This window comes from Amblyomma maculatum, chromosome 3 (assembly GCF_055883805.1).
Source record: "Amblyomma maculatum isolate TAMU_Amacu chromosome 3, ASM5588380v1, whole genome shotgun sequence".
Taxonomy (NCBI): Eukaryota; Metazoa; Arthropoda; class Arachnida; order Ixodida; family Ixodidae; genus Amblyomma; species Amblyomma maculatum.
The window spans coordinates 99,285,053-99,296,942 of NC_139346.1; the positions used below are offsets into that span (position 1 = coordinate 99,285,053).

At 43.5% G+C, this 11,890-nt stretch overlaps 1 long non-coding RNA gene across 1 annotated transcript; it reads right to left on the bottom strand.

Moving 5' to 3' along the window:
- Nucleotides 1–8,275: 8,275 nt before the first annotated feature.
- On the bottom strand, nt 8,276–10,758 carry LOC146195409 (uncharacterized). The gene is made up of 3 exons (XR_014706008.1): nt 10,695–10,758; nt 9,721–9,793; nt 8,276–8,609 (listed from the first exon to the last, which is right to left on the bottom strand). It is a non-coding gene; the product is annotated as an uncharacterized LOC146195409 (long non-coding RNA).
- Nucleotides 10,759–11,890: the final 1,132 nt, after the last annotated feature.

Here is an 11,890-nt window from a genome sequence, read left to right on the forward strand (position 1 = left end):
TGGGGGTTTGAAGCAACTCAGCTGGAGTGCCATCAATTCCGCTAGCTTTGTTCTAAGCACGGCTGGCTAAGGCCTATTCAACTTCATTCTTCAGGATGCCCGGCTCGAGATCAGTAATCACAACCGTCTTATGTTGGGTTTGCACATTCGCGTCCTTCTTGTACAGTTCTTTTGTGTATTCCTGCCTCCTCTTCTTTATCTCTGAGGCTTCAGTGAGGTCCTTACCTCGTTTGGCCTTTATCACGCCCAGCTTAGCACAGAAGCTTCCTTTGATATCTTTGATTGTCTTATACAGAGTTCTTGTGTTCCTTAATTGGCTATTGTCCTCAACTGCTTGGCACTGTATGTTCAGGAAGGCATTCTTATCTCTCCTTGCTATTTTGTGAAAATCCGAATTGAGAACCTTGTATCGTTCTCTTTCCCCCATAACTTTTGCCATCCTCCTTTTCTCAGCTATTTGCAAAGCCTCTTCACATAACCAGTTTGCTTTCTTGCATTTCTTTTGCTTTGGAACTACCTTAGTAGCAACTTCTTGTATTATATCTCGAACATCAGCCCACCTCTCTTCGGCCTTTTCCCACCCTTGCTTTTCACAGGGCTGCTAACTGCATCGTAATGGGAGTATCAATTTCTGAATTAATTATTTGCTTTATACCTGCTACAGAATAACACTGCGATCTTGAAAATTTTAGACCTTATTATCACTGGCGGAAATTCAAAGTGCGCAATTTTGCCTTGTGCACTTTGCATTCAGGTTGATGGTAATAATAAAAGATGCACTGCAAATACTTTTCGAAGCCTTACAGACAAGGAGGTGCATTGAAGAGTAGACACAAGTTTGCTATACTACCCTTCATCACGTATGCGTTTAATACCGCCACGCATGAGACGACTGGGTACAGTCCATTTTTCCTGCTCTATGCCAGACCGCCACGCTACTCCCTGGATACTATCCTGCCCTTCAGATGCCGTGAAGACCCCTGCCTGGCTGAGACCATTTTTCTCGCCGAAGAAGCTCGGAGAATCGCCCGATTACGGTCTGGTGCTTCACAAGAACGTTCTAAAGTGCGATACGATGCCAGTCATCGGCGGGTCACGTACTCTGTAGGCGATTTAGTCTGGTTGTGGCGTCGAATTCGGCGCAGTGGCCTACATCAAAAACTCTTGGCCCACTATGACGGCCCATATGTGGTTGTCAAACGCATGAGCGATTTAACTTATCCAATAGCCCGCCTGACAGCATAGGGTCGTCGGTCTACCAAAACCGAACTATGTCATGTTGATCGCTTGAAGCCGTGTCAGCCTGGCGCGACTCACGAACACGCCCAGAGGGCTTAGGCTGAGTAGGGGGGAAATGTCACGCCACTGACGACGAGGAAGAATTGTGCTGGTCTGGGAGAAAAAGAGGAGAAAGCGTTGGCGCCTGGGGGCTAGTAGGCTTCACCGTATCCCCATTGCCATATCAGTATAAATAAGCACACCTTTTCTATTTCACCGTAACAGTATCACTAATTCCAATACTTCATCTCAAAGAGTTTGCAAGACTGCCAAAGGCAGGGCGACCTGGTTCATTCCTGGCGCCTCTCAACTCTGTGCACTATAACAGATATCTATGCTCCTACTTTTGACCCCACCGACGGGGGGGGGGGGAGGTGAGGCAAGTATGAGCACTATTTCCTATAGAAGTGCATAGGATCCTAAATGGCACCAGTCACCCTTGCTTTTCACAGGGCTGCTAACTGCATCTGAAAGGGAGTATCAATTTATGAACTAAACATTTGCTTTATACCTTCTACAGTACAAAACTGCAATCTTGAAAATTTTAGACCTTATTATCCCTGGCGGCAAATCATAGTGCTCAATTTTGCCTTCTGCACGTTGCAATCAGGTTGATGGCGATAATAAAAATATGCACTGCAAATACTTCTCCAGGCCTTACAACCAAGGAGATGCATTGATGAGTAGAGACAAGTTTGCAGAAATACTGAGTTGCGTATCTTTAATATCGTTTGTAGTAAACTATGTTGGACATGAAAATTTGCTTAGCCTTTCGATAAAAGTGCTTTGCTTTGGCATAATTTTGTTTTTTAGAAAATCATCCCAACTTTGGCTACGAATCCTGCCATAAGAGTACTGCTTGGCCCGATGTTGTCCTGGTAGGACCAGATTGAAAACCTGTTGAAAATTGCCGTGATTGTGATTCATTGTACCCATTGTACTTTGTGGCCGTTAATTGCTTTGTAGAGGCATGCATCTCACATTCTTCAGGGCGCCTGTCCAAATTCTGGGATTTTATGGGCCCGTATAAGTGCATGGAGTCTACCAGAATTATTAATTGCCTCCAGTAATCACAGATACTTTATAAGTGGATGAGGCACCACTTCTCAATGTCCTCAATAGATACGCCAACGAATATCCGGCGGGGATCGCCCTGAGAGATTCAAATAATTATTTTTGTACATCCGTCGGAGATCCATGAGATGTCCATCGGACATCAGCTGAACTCCGACGGATATACATATGTCCAGAACCGGACGTACTCCGAACATCCGACGTACGTTCGATGGTTAATTGGGAAGGTTTATAAAATACGCGTCGCCGCAGCGCAGTGAAGAAAATTCAGAGATGTTCAGGAATATCCTATGCTAAGCTTCAGAGTTTTGTTCATTGACTACAGTTGACTACTAGCTATTTTCTAAATATTGGCTGCCCAGAAAAGTGTCGATGCAAAATTTGTAGACCTTCTCAAAACATGGATAGCGATGTTCTCGCTATCCTGGCTAAAATATTCCTGAGCGAATACCGTACTTTGCTGGAAACAACGCAGCTATGTGTTTTTCGAGGACGTCTACAACCTTTGCATTGGCACTTTTATTACGAAAGCGCAATTACACCAGGTTGAAACCTCGTCGCGTGGCCGGTGGCCGGTGGTCACCAATGGCCCTTAACAGCCTTTGCCTACCAACCTTTTCAGCAGAGCTCCACCCAGTGGTCTCACCGTGTCACCAAGCCGCTGCTTCATACTCAGGCACTAGCTCCGCTCCACCAGATTGCGTCACAATCGGTGCCACACTATGAGGCCTCGATGTCAGCGCCGCCGTTCAGGGTCTGGCCATCCTTAACTGGACCCACGCCGTCTCTTTCGCACCGCGACGCCATATTGAATCTCGGCGGGCGCTCAGAGCGGTAGCAGTTGCACTGTTCAAGCAAGCTTGCGTTGTTTGAGGCTGGGATTGTCTCGCTGTTGGTTGTACTTGTTTGAGAATGTTAGACAGCGTGACTTATGCGCTTGTCAGGTTCACCAAGCGAGCATTACGAGCGTTTGTGTGTACTGGTGTGCGCTGAGTAAACCCGTAAAAGACTAGGTTATTTTCATTCCTCCTTAGGCTCAAGGAGAGATAGAAGTGGGATCGATGGAAAGGAAGTGAGAGTTTATATACCAGCGAGGTAAGTTGCAAGACAGATTTGAATTATGTTTCATTTTGTACATTGTTTTTCTGTGCGAGTAGTGTCCTAGCTGATGTAGAGTCGATTGAAAATTTTTTTTTTGGTACCGATATCTCGCGGATCTGAAGTCAAGGCTCCTAGCTTATTTCTTTAGATTTGTATATATTGCACGTTTGTAGTTGCAAGCGATGTAGCCAATGTTATGTTTGCGGGTACATTCTCGCAACCCGATAATTGCGACGTTCATTCCCGACCGTGCTACCTATTTTGTTGCGGGGCTAAACGCCTAAGCACGGTGTGGTACATGTAAACACGTAGTCACAACGCTCTATGTTATTCAAATTTCTCTTGGGTTTTCTGCATGAATATCTGTCGCATTCTGCGCATTGTTTACAAATATGTCAGGCTCGGTAATGCGCAGCAATATTTTTATAAAAACGTTCTTTTCACCACCTATTTTTTTTATTCAAAATATTTCTCTTTATCACTCTAAATTAACTCCAGTAATTACTTTTTGGCGTTATCTATCCTTAGCACCAATCTGATGAGGACTAGCTCGAAAGAAATTGGTAGGATGGACGCCGCATGCTAAAGTTGAGAGCATTGCCCGTGTTGTTTGATTTTAGATCTAATACTTGTACTGGCGTGCGTTATTTCATCAATTTCGAGGGAATCGAAGCAATAGCACTTCTCTTTTTATTCTTTATTCATCTTAGCAGAAGCCGAGTGAACTCCAGGCGAGACGGCCTGATAAATGTACACCTGCTGGAGAAGAAGACAGCAACTCCTCCTCAGTTGCTGCAGAGGTTGCTAAGATAGCCTGATGATCACAACTATGGCAGCTAGACTGAGGCTGACGTCAACTTGCTGTAGAGTGATTTGTTTGAACAGTTATACCGGACCCTGCACACCAGCTTTACCAGTCTTTCTTGCTCGTTATTACATGGTTGACTGATATTTTTTTAAGTTTTTGTTGCGAATGCTACTTTTCTCCGCCCACATCAAAATGTTTGCTTTAGGTTTGTCGCATAATTCGGGGTTTGCATCCCTTTTAACGCGCTAGTTTCATATCTTAACTATAAGGGTTATAACAGGCTGTACGTACAGATATCTTTATACACCTGGCTTGGTAATTTATATTACAGTTCAGTTCAGTCTTTCAGTCATGTCCGACACATTGTGCCCCTATGGACCATTTCACGCCAAGCTTTACGGTCTGTCACTATCTTCTTAATATGACATAACTGCATCTGCAGCGCCTCGAGGATGCCACCTAACCATCGCGTTCGCTGCCTGCCCCGTATCCGGTAACCCTCAACTTTTCCCAACATCAAAGCTTTCTCCAGTGACTCCTCTCTTCTCTTCAGATGACCAAAGTAGCTGAGCTTTAACTTTAGAATTTGACGGGTTTATGGTCGACAACATCGACTGATTTGATCTTCTGGCATTCCAAGAACTCGCACGATTCTCTGACACTGCCACAATTCAAACGCGTCAATTCTTCGGCGGTCAGCCTTTTTCACAGTTAAACTCTCGAATCCATACATCACAACTGGAAAGACCACAGCACGAGTTATACGGATCTTGTGGGCAGTCTGATATCTCTGCTCTTAAATAGGCGGTCAATGCTAGCCATGGCTCTCTTTATCAAAAGCAGGCGACTCCTAATTTCATGGCTGCAGTCACCTTCCCGGCTAATCTTGAAGCCCAATTAGAGAAAATCTGTTACGGCTTTGACTTCTGCCCCTGGATGCTCCATGACTTGATAGGGGAAGATGCCACGATCTTCGTCTTTGTGATTCAGTTTAAGCCCACACTTCTCAAGTCTGTCACCTCTCATGATAAGCTCCATAAAACCCCGGCCCTCAGGCACGAGCGGCTGCGGAACAACTGACCACGGCGGCGGTCAGCCCTGTGACGCAGCAGAGGGTGCTAAGAATTTCTGGCTCCACTGGACAGGCCGCCATTGGAAACTGACCCTGGCAACTTTTAACGCTAGAACCCTAGCTAGTGAAGCTAGTTTAGCAGGGCTGTTAGAGTAACTAGAGGGTATGAAATGGGATGTCATAGGGCTTAGGTTAGGAGGCCGAATGAGGCATATACTGTATTGAAGACTGGGCATGTACTGTGTTGTCGAGGTTTGCTAGAGAGGCAACAACTAGGAGTGGTTTTCCTTATCAATAAGTATATAGCGGAAGTATATAGAGATGAATTTTATAGCATTAATGAGAGGGTGGCAGGCATCGTAATTAGGCTTAATAAGTGCTATAAACTGAAGGTTGTACAGGCCTATGCACCTACATGTAATTATGATGACCAGGCAGTTGAAAGCTTCTATGGAGATGTAGAATCGGCAATGCGAAAAGTAAAGACGCAGTATACTGTACTAATGGTCGACATCAATGTCAAGGTAGGGAAAAAGCAGGCAGGAGACCAAGCAGTAGGTGACTATGGCATTGGTTCTATGAATAGCAGGGGGAGTTGCTAGTTGAGTTTGCAGAGCGCAATAACATAAGAATCATGAATTCCTTTTTTCAGCAAACGGAAGAACTGGAAATGGACATGGAAAAGTCCTAACGGGAGACTAAAATGAAATTAACTCCATAATGTGTTCAACCCCCGCCATTATGCAAGATGTAGAGGTAGTCGGCAAAGTGCGATGCAGTGACCACAGGATGGCGTGCTCCAGAATTAGCCTAAATCTGAAGAAGGAACGCAACAGATTTGTAAGAAAGTAACCCATAAACGAATTAGCGGTGAGAGCGAGAGCAGAAGAGTTCAGGATCTCTCTACAGCATAGATATTCAGCTCTAACCGAGGATGGCGACATTACCCTAGAAGCAATAAACAATAATTTCAGAGATATAATTGCTGAGTGCGCGGTAGAAGTAGGCGGTAGGATAGTTAGAGAGGATACTGGTAAGCTGTCTAAGGAGACGAAAGATTTGATTAAGAAACTCTAGAGTATGAAAGCTTTCAATCCGACAGACCAGATCGAATTGGTCGAGATATCAAAGCTAATCAATAAGTGCAAGGTGGCCGATATAAGGAAGTATAACATGGAGAAAAATGAGCATGCTGTAATGAACGGGGGAAGCCTTAAAGCGGTAAAGAAGAAATTGGGAATAGGCAAAAACCAGATGTATGCAATAAGTGACAAGGCTGGCAACGTCGTCATGAATATGGACATGATAGTCAAAGTAGCTGAGGAGTTCTACACAGATTGCTACTGTAGAAATAGTAGTCAGGACCGTAATGAGATTGTCGGTAGGGAAAAACAGTCCGAAGTTCCACCAGTGACGAAGGAAGAGGTCTCGAAACATTAGAAACTGTGAAAAGGGGGAAATCAGCTGGAAAGGTTCAGATAACTACAGATTTGTTGAAGGACGGGGAGGATATCGTCCTAGAAAAACTGGCAATCCTGTATACGCACCTATACGCCCACAAGGCCATGTGGTGTTTCCGCAGTTCTGGTGGCCTCGTGAAATGCAGATAAAAAATGCCTATTATCTGGAATGATTTCCTTACTCACTGTAAACTAATATGACGGTAGGGGAACGTATTCCGCATATGAAAGCTAGAGTGCAGCTGACTGTCAGGTTTCTACACTACCAGATTGTTTTATATCGTTATTTCAGGGGCAGCTCACCTCTAGTATTGTTTATTTGCCTCTTTAAATGGCCGACGATGGCCCATTTCGGTTCCAGAGTCATTAATTCTCTGCGCACACAAGCATGTACGATTTATTAGGTGCTAAAAAGACGATATAATTCAGTGTGCACAGTCGCGCTGCGAAAGTGCGACATATAAAGAACGCGCGCGGAGACCTGGAGGCGATGTTAAGACTGAAAATAGAAAAGGAAACTTTAAAAGACACTTTAAAGCAGCTGTTATTTATTTATTTTATTTATTTATTTATTTATTCATTCATTTATTTATTCATACTGTGGGTCCAGGAGCCGTTCTAAGGCGGATAGATATTTTGTTTAGTTTTTCTTCACTGACATCAAAGCAAAGGTTGCATAATCAGCAGGCGCACAAGCACGGAGCACAATGCGCCGGCCAGGCAATGTACAAGCGACGACATTTTTATAGAGCTGTGCAAGAGGGACTGGCTGAGCACCCTTAAGGACCTCTTTGGACGTGCGCCTGTGTGACATCGGGGTGTGGGTACATGAGTATTAGAGCTCAATGGATCTACACTGTACGACTACGGATAGGCAAATACGGATTTCTTCTTCACTAGAACCACCTGGATGACGACAACGAAAGAAACACTTGCCAATCACAGAGCTGCACAACTTAAGTGTCTTTAATTACCCTCTCATTCCTCTCCTTCTCATAACTACATACACCACGTACGGCAATGTCGCCGTAATGAGCGTGTGCTCGACTGGTGAGCAACGTTTGCTGTGCCTCAGCCTTCGTGGTCGAAAGTATATTCCCAGATATAAATATTAGCAAAAAGTTCAAATTGTCTGTATCAAGCTGCTGATCCTTGAAAGAAGAAGCGGTTAACCAAGTAGGCTGCTTCGATTGCTGACCCGATTGAACTCTAGTTTGCTGCTCTTGAGAGAAAGATTATAGTCACGATTTTCTTTCACACTCTTTAAAGACAGGCAACCCCTCAAATAGAGCTCACTGTTTGCCCAACCACCTTAAATTATCCTTATTTTTAACTTTCTTAATTTCCAAATCTACAATCTGTTGTAAGAGACGGTAGAATTGAGGCCAGCCATGCTAATATTTTCATCGCGACCTCTTGTATATCGTCTATTAATTTACGGATATAAAGACGTACGACTTAAAACGTTCCGGTGAATAGGCCTTGTGTTCATTTCGTATGCACGTTTATTGCATTGATCTTATCGAAAGAGATTCTGGCACCACTGACGGTGAGAGAGCTGTGCAAACAATTGTTGGTTACATAATGGTGCCTTCAATATTTTTGCAAAAGTGGTAAAAGTTGGTGTTCCTCCCACTCCGGACAGTTCCATGAGAGAGTCTCGGCATCTAGCCCAGGCCACCGCCACAGAGCGTGGTAATGCAGGCTGAACCAATGCGCTCTTCTTCAGCACCTTGGGCTCCGGACGCAGCGCGTTCGTGCGGTTCTGCGGCACGCTTTGCTTCCGACGCCGTTTCTGCAGTGCTAAGCACCACCCCTGAAAATGGTGCGAAAAAGCGGACTTCAGAGAAGTGCTTCACCCGACAGCCAGGTTTCTGACCACAAGATCTAAATGGAGCGTGATGCTTGAGTCAAAAATCAATAAGATTCCAATTGCAAATAAAACTTTTTAAGATGCACACGAAGAAAACTTTTATGCTTTATGTTGTATTGTATGCTGATTGCCGGCAAAGAAAACATCGGCGCCGTACCTTTTCAAGTTCTCCTTAGGTTAGAATGAACATGGTGAACTATAGGTGATTTTGTGCATAGCGGGTTGGTTGGTTGGTTCATAGGAAGGGAAAGACGCAGTATCTGTCACACTTGCTCTGTGGACACCTGAACCGCGCCGTAAGGGAAGGGATGAAGGTGGGAGTGAAAGTGGATAGAGAGAAAGGGGAGCCGTAGTGGAGGGCTACGGAGTAATTTCGACCACCTGGGGATCTTTAACGTGCGCTGACATCGCACAGCACACGGACACCACTTCGTTTCGCCTCCATCGAAACGCAGCCGCCGAGCCCGGGATTCGATCCCGGGAGCTCCGGCACAGTAGTCGGGCGCCTTTTTTAGCTACGTACCTAAATCGTTAACCTTTTAATATTTAGTGCCGCAGCCCTGGATCAGTTTTCGGCATAACAAGCGAGGCAAATTCCTCCTGTTTCAGAGTAGCACCATATTTGTACTCCTGAAGGATTAGAGCCGACGGTTTTGCGGCCTTAACGTTTTTGGTGAGCGATCTCGCACTCCTGTTTAATCGGGTATTTTTAGCCGTCAAACTCTTCATGGGTACAAATGCGAGTTCTGAGTGATGTGCGGTTACTGTACGGCTCGGTTATCTCAAGGTTGCAAAGGAGTCAACGATAATCCCTATTTTTAATTATATGTTCGTACTCTATCTTCTAGCATGTCCCATTATAGCTGAATACTTTCGCTATTCAACGGGCATTGATCGATTTCGAATGGCTGACTTTTTATATGCACCAGTCGAAGGCAGTGAGACACACATCAGTAATGATGAATTTAGTAGGAGGCGATAAATCATTGACAAATTTTTCATTGTGTCTCGCAAACAAAAAGAATAAAAGTAATTGCTTATTGACTGGTCTTACCTGACATCAAAAAGCCAAAAATGGCCAAACCGAGAAGAACAACTTTGAAGTTCATATCACGAGGCGAATGTACCTGTAAACAGAAGGAGGGCAATAAATTTGTCTAGAGATAAAAGGATCAATAGTGCAGAAATAATTTTACTGACTCTACTCAGTGACTCCTGCGCCATTCAACACACATCGTATTAAGTGCGAAGTTTTATTTCAATAGGGTAAACAAGATTAAATTAATTTGCGCTTTGCTGCCAATGATGGTCTGTGGGAATAGAAATCTAAGAACTGTATTTACTGCGTGGCGCAAACAGATACAACACACATATAACCACCTCGTTGTAAAGTATCATCGGTATGGTTAGGCATAGAACACATTATGAATCAACTCCATCACGTTTTAATTCAAGCAATATGCCCTGTGGCATTCATTATACCGAAATAGAACATAGGCACATTTATATCCTGCTTCGTTATATCAAAATAATTCTTGAACTGAATGCTCCACATAAATTAATCGCTTGTATTCCAAACTTAAAACGTCTGTGAAACGTGGAACTTCGAACGGGCCAGGTTTGTGTGGAAGCCACCAGCATTTATCGCAAGTGATAATGTTAGGTGCCGCTACCAGCAGTCACCAACATGAGTCAGTGCAAGTAAAAGGAATAGCGGCGGAACGGTGCTTGTTATAGTTGTCTGATTGCTCTAATTTATGGTTAGAGAAAGCGCCCAAGGATCTAATACAGTATTTTATACTAAGCGCTTCTAATTTCATATTAAATGTTCAGATCTTCCTACTCCTCTCTAATATTTGCAGTTGATGTGAACTATTCAAGCATGGCATTTTTTTTAAAATAACCTTATTATAAATGAGTATTTTAATTACTAAAATATCAATGTTCACAGATTTACAATAAGGTGTCAGTTTTTGCACTCTCGCCTGTGAATTCTGCTCAAAAATTCGATAACGCTTTCATAATTACCTGCTCTTTTTTCAATGACACTGCGTTGCAAAGGAAGTGTTACTAGCTTTGTCTGCTCAGAGGTTTGACTGTAGCTCAGATGCTACACAATTTATATGATCTGGCTCGAGCTACACGTGCCGAAAAAGGCAACTATTTTTTATCATGCCAGGCTATCTTTTTGTTTTGTTTCGCCATAGAGAGCAGCAGAAAATTAACCCTGCCGTAGGCTGTCTGCTTATACTCAATCAAACGAACCATAGATAGACGCTTCATTACAGACCTTGTCAATCAAAAACTACATTACACACTTATCTCGGCATAGGCAGGAAGATTTACCGCAATAGAAGCAGAACAAAGTTTCACAAGACCTAAAAAGCAGGATACTTACCTGAGAGTATGCCATTTAGTCGCATATCAAAAACTGCATACTTTTGTAAAACCGGGAAAGACGATAAACATACCTGGAGCAGCCAATCATTTGAGATCTTGCACGGATATGGCCAAAGAAAATCAGTCCACAAAGGGCGCGTATCCGAAGTTGTGCACGTTGCTGTAGAAATGCGCTGATAAAATTACCGTTTTATTATGTCACATTTCATGAGACAGCGATTGAAGCAGCGCAAAGCAGCATGCGTACCAGGTTTAAAAAAGTGAAATGCGTTTCTTCAAGTGCACATTATATGTTTGTTTGGAAAGTCAACTTCGTTTTAAACATCAGTGTCGTCGACCTACGTTGTGAGGATATTATGATATGAGAAATACAAGGCTTGAGAGCTGCATACCTTAAATTTCCTTCTTTCATGTGCAACACCGTCAATAGAAAGCTTTCAGCCTTCTTTCGTAATTTATTAAGCCACCTTTATTCGCCCACCGTGAAAAACTAATAGCTAGCAGAGTTCAACAAAATGGAAGATTTCAGTTTACCCGTTCTCCTGGTTTACACTTAGCTAAGGGCCGACGAACGCAGCTTATAAGGGGCAATTTGCGTCTCGCCTGAAACTTTATCACAAAACGCTTGTATTGAACGAATTGTTTTGTTTCTCAAAACATTTTCGAGAACCTCTTGGGAAAAGATGCATCAGATGTTCCTTGCAATTAGGGAAGGAACCATTTCGGGCTTTGTCGTATAATTTCCTAAACGCCTCGAAATAGTTGTTAATAGGTTGTCATAGCTTTATTTTCCTTTGTCGTATTTGTATCAAAAATGAACCTAT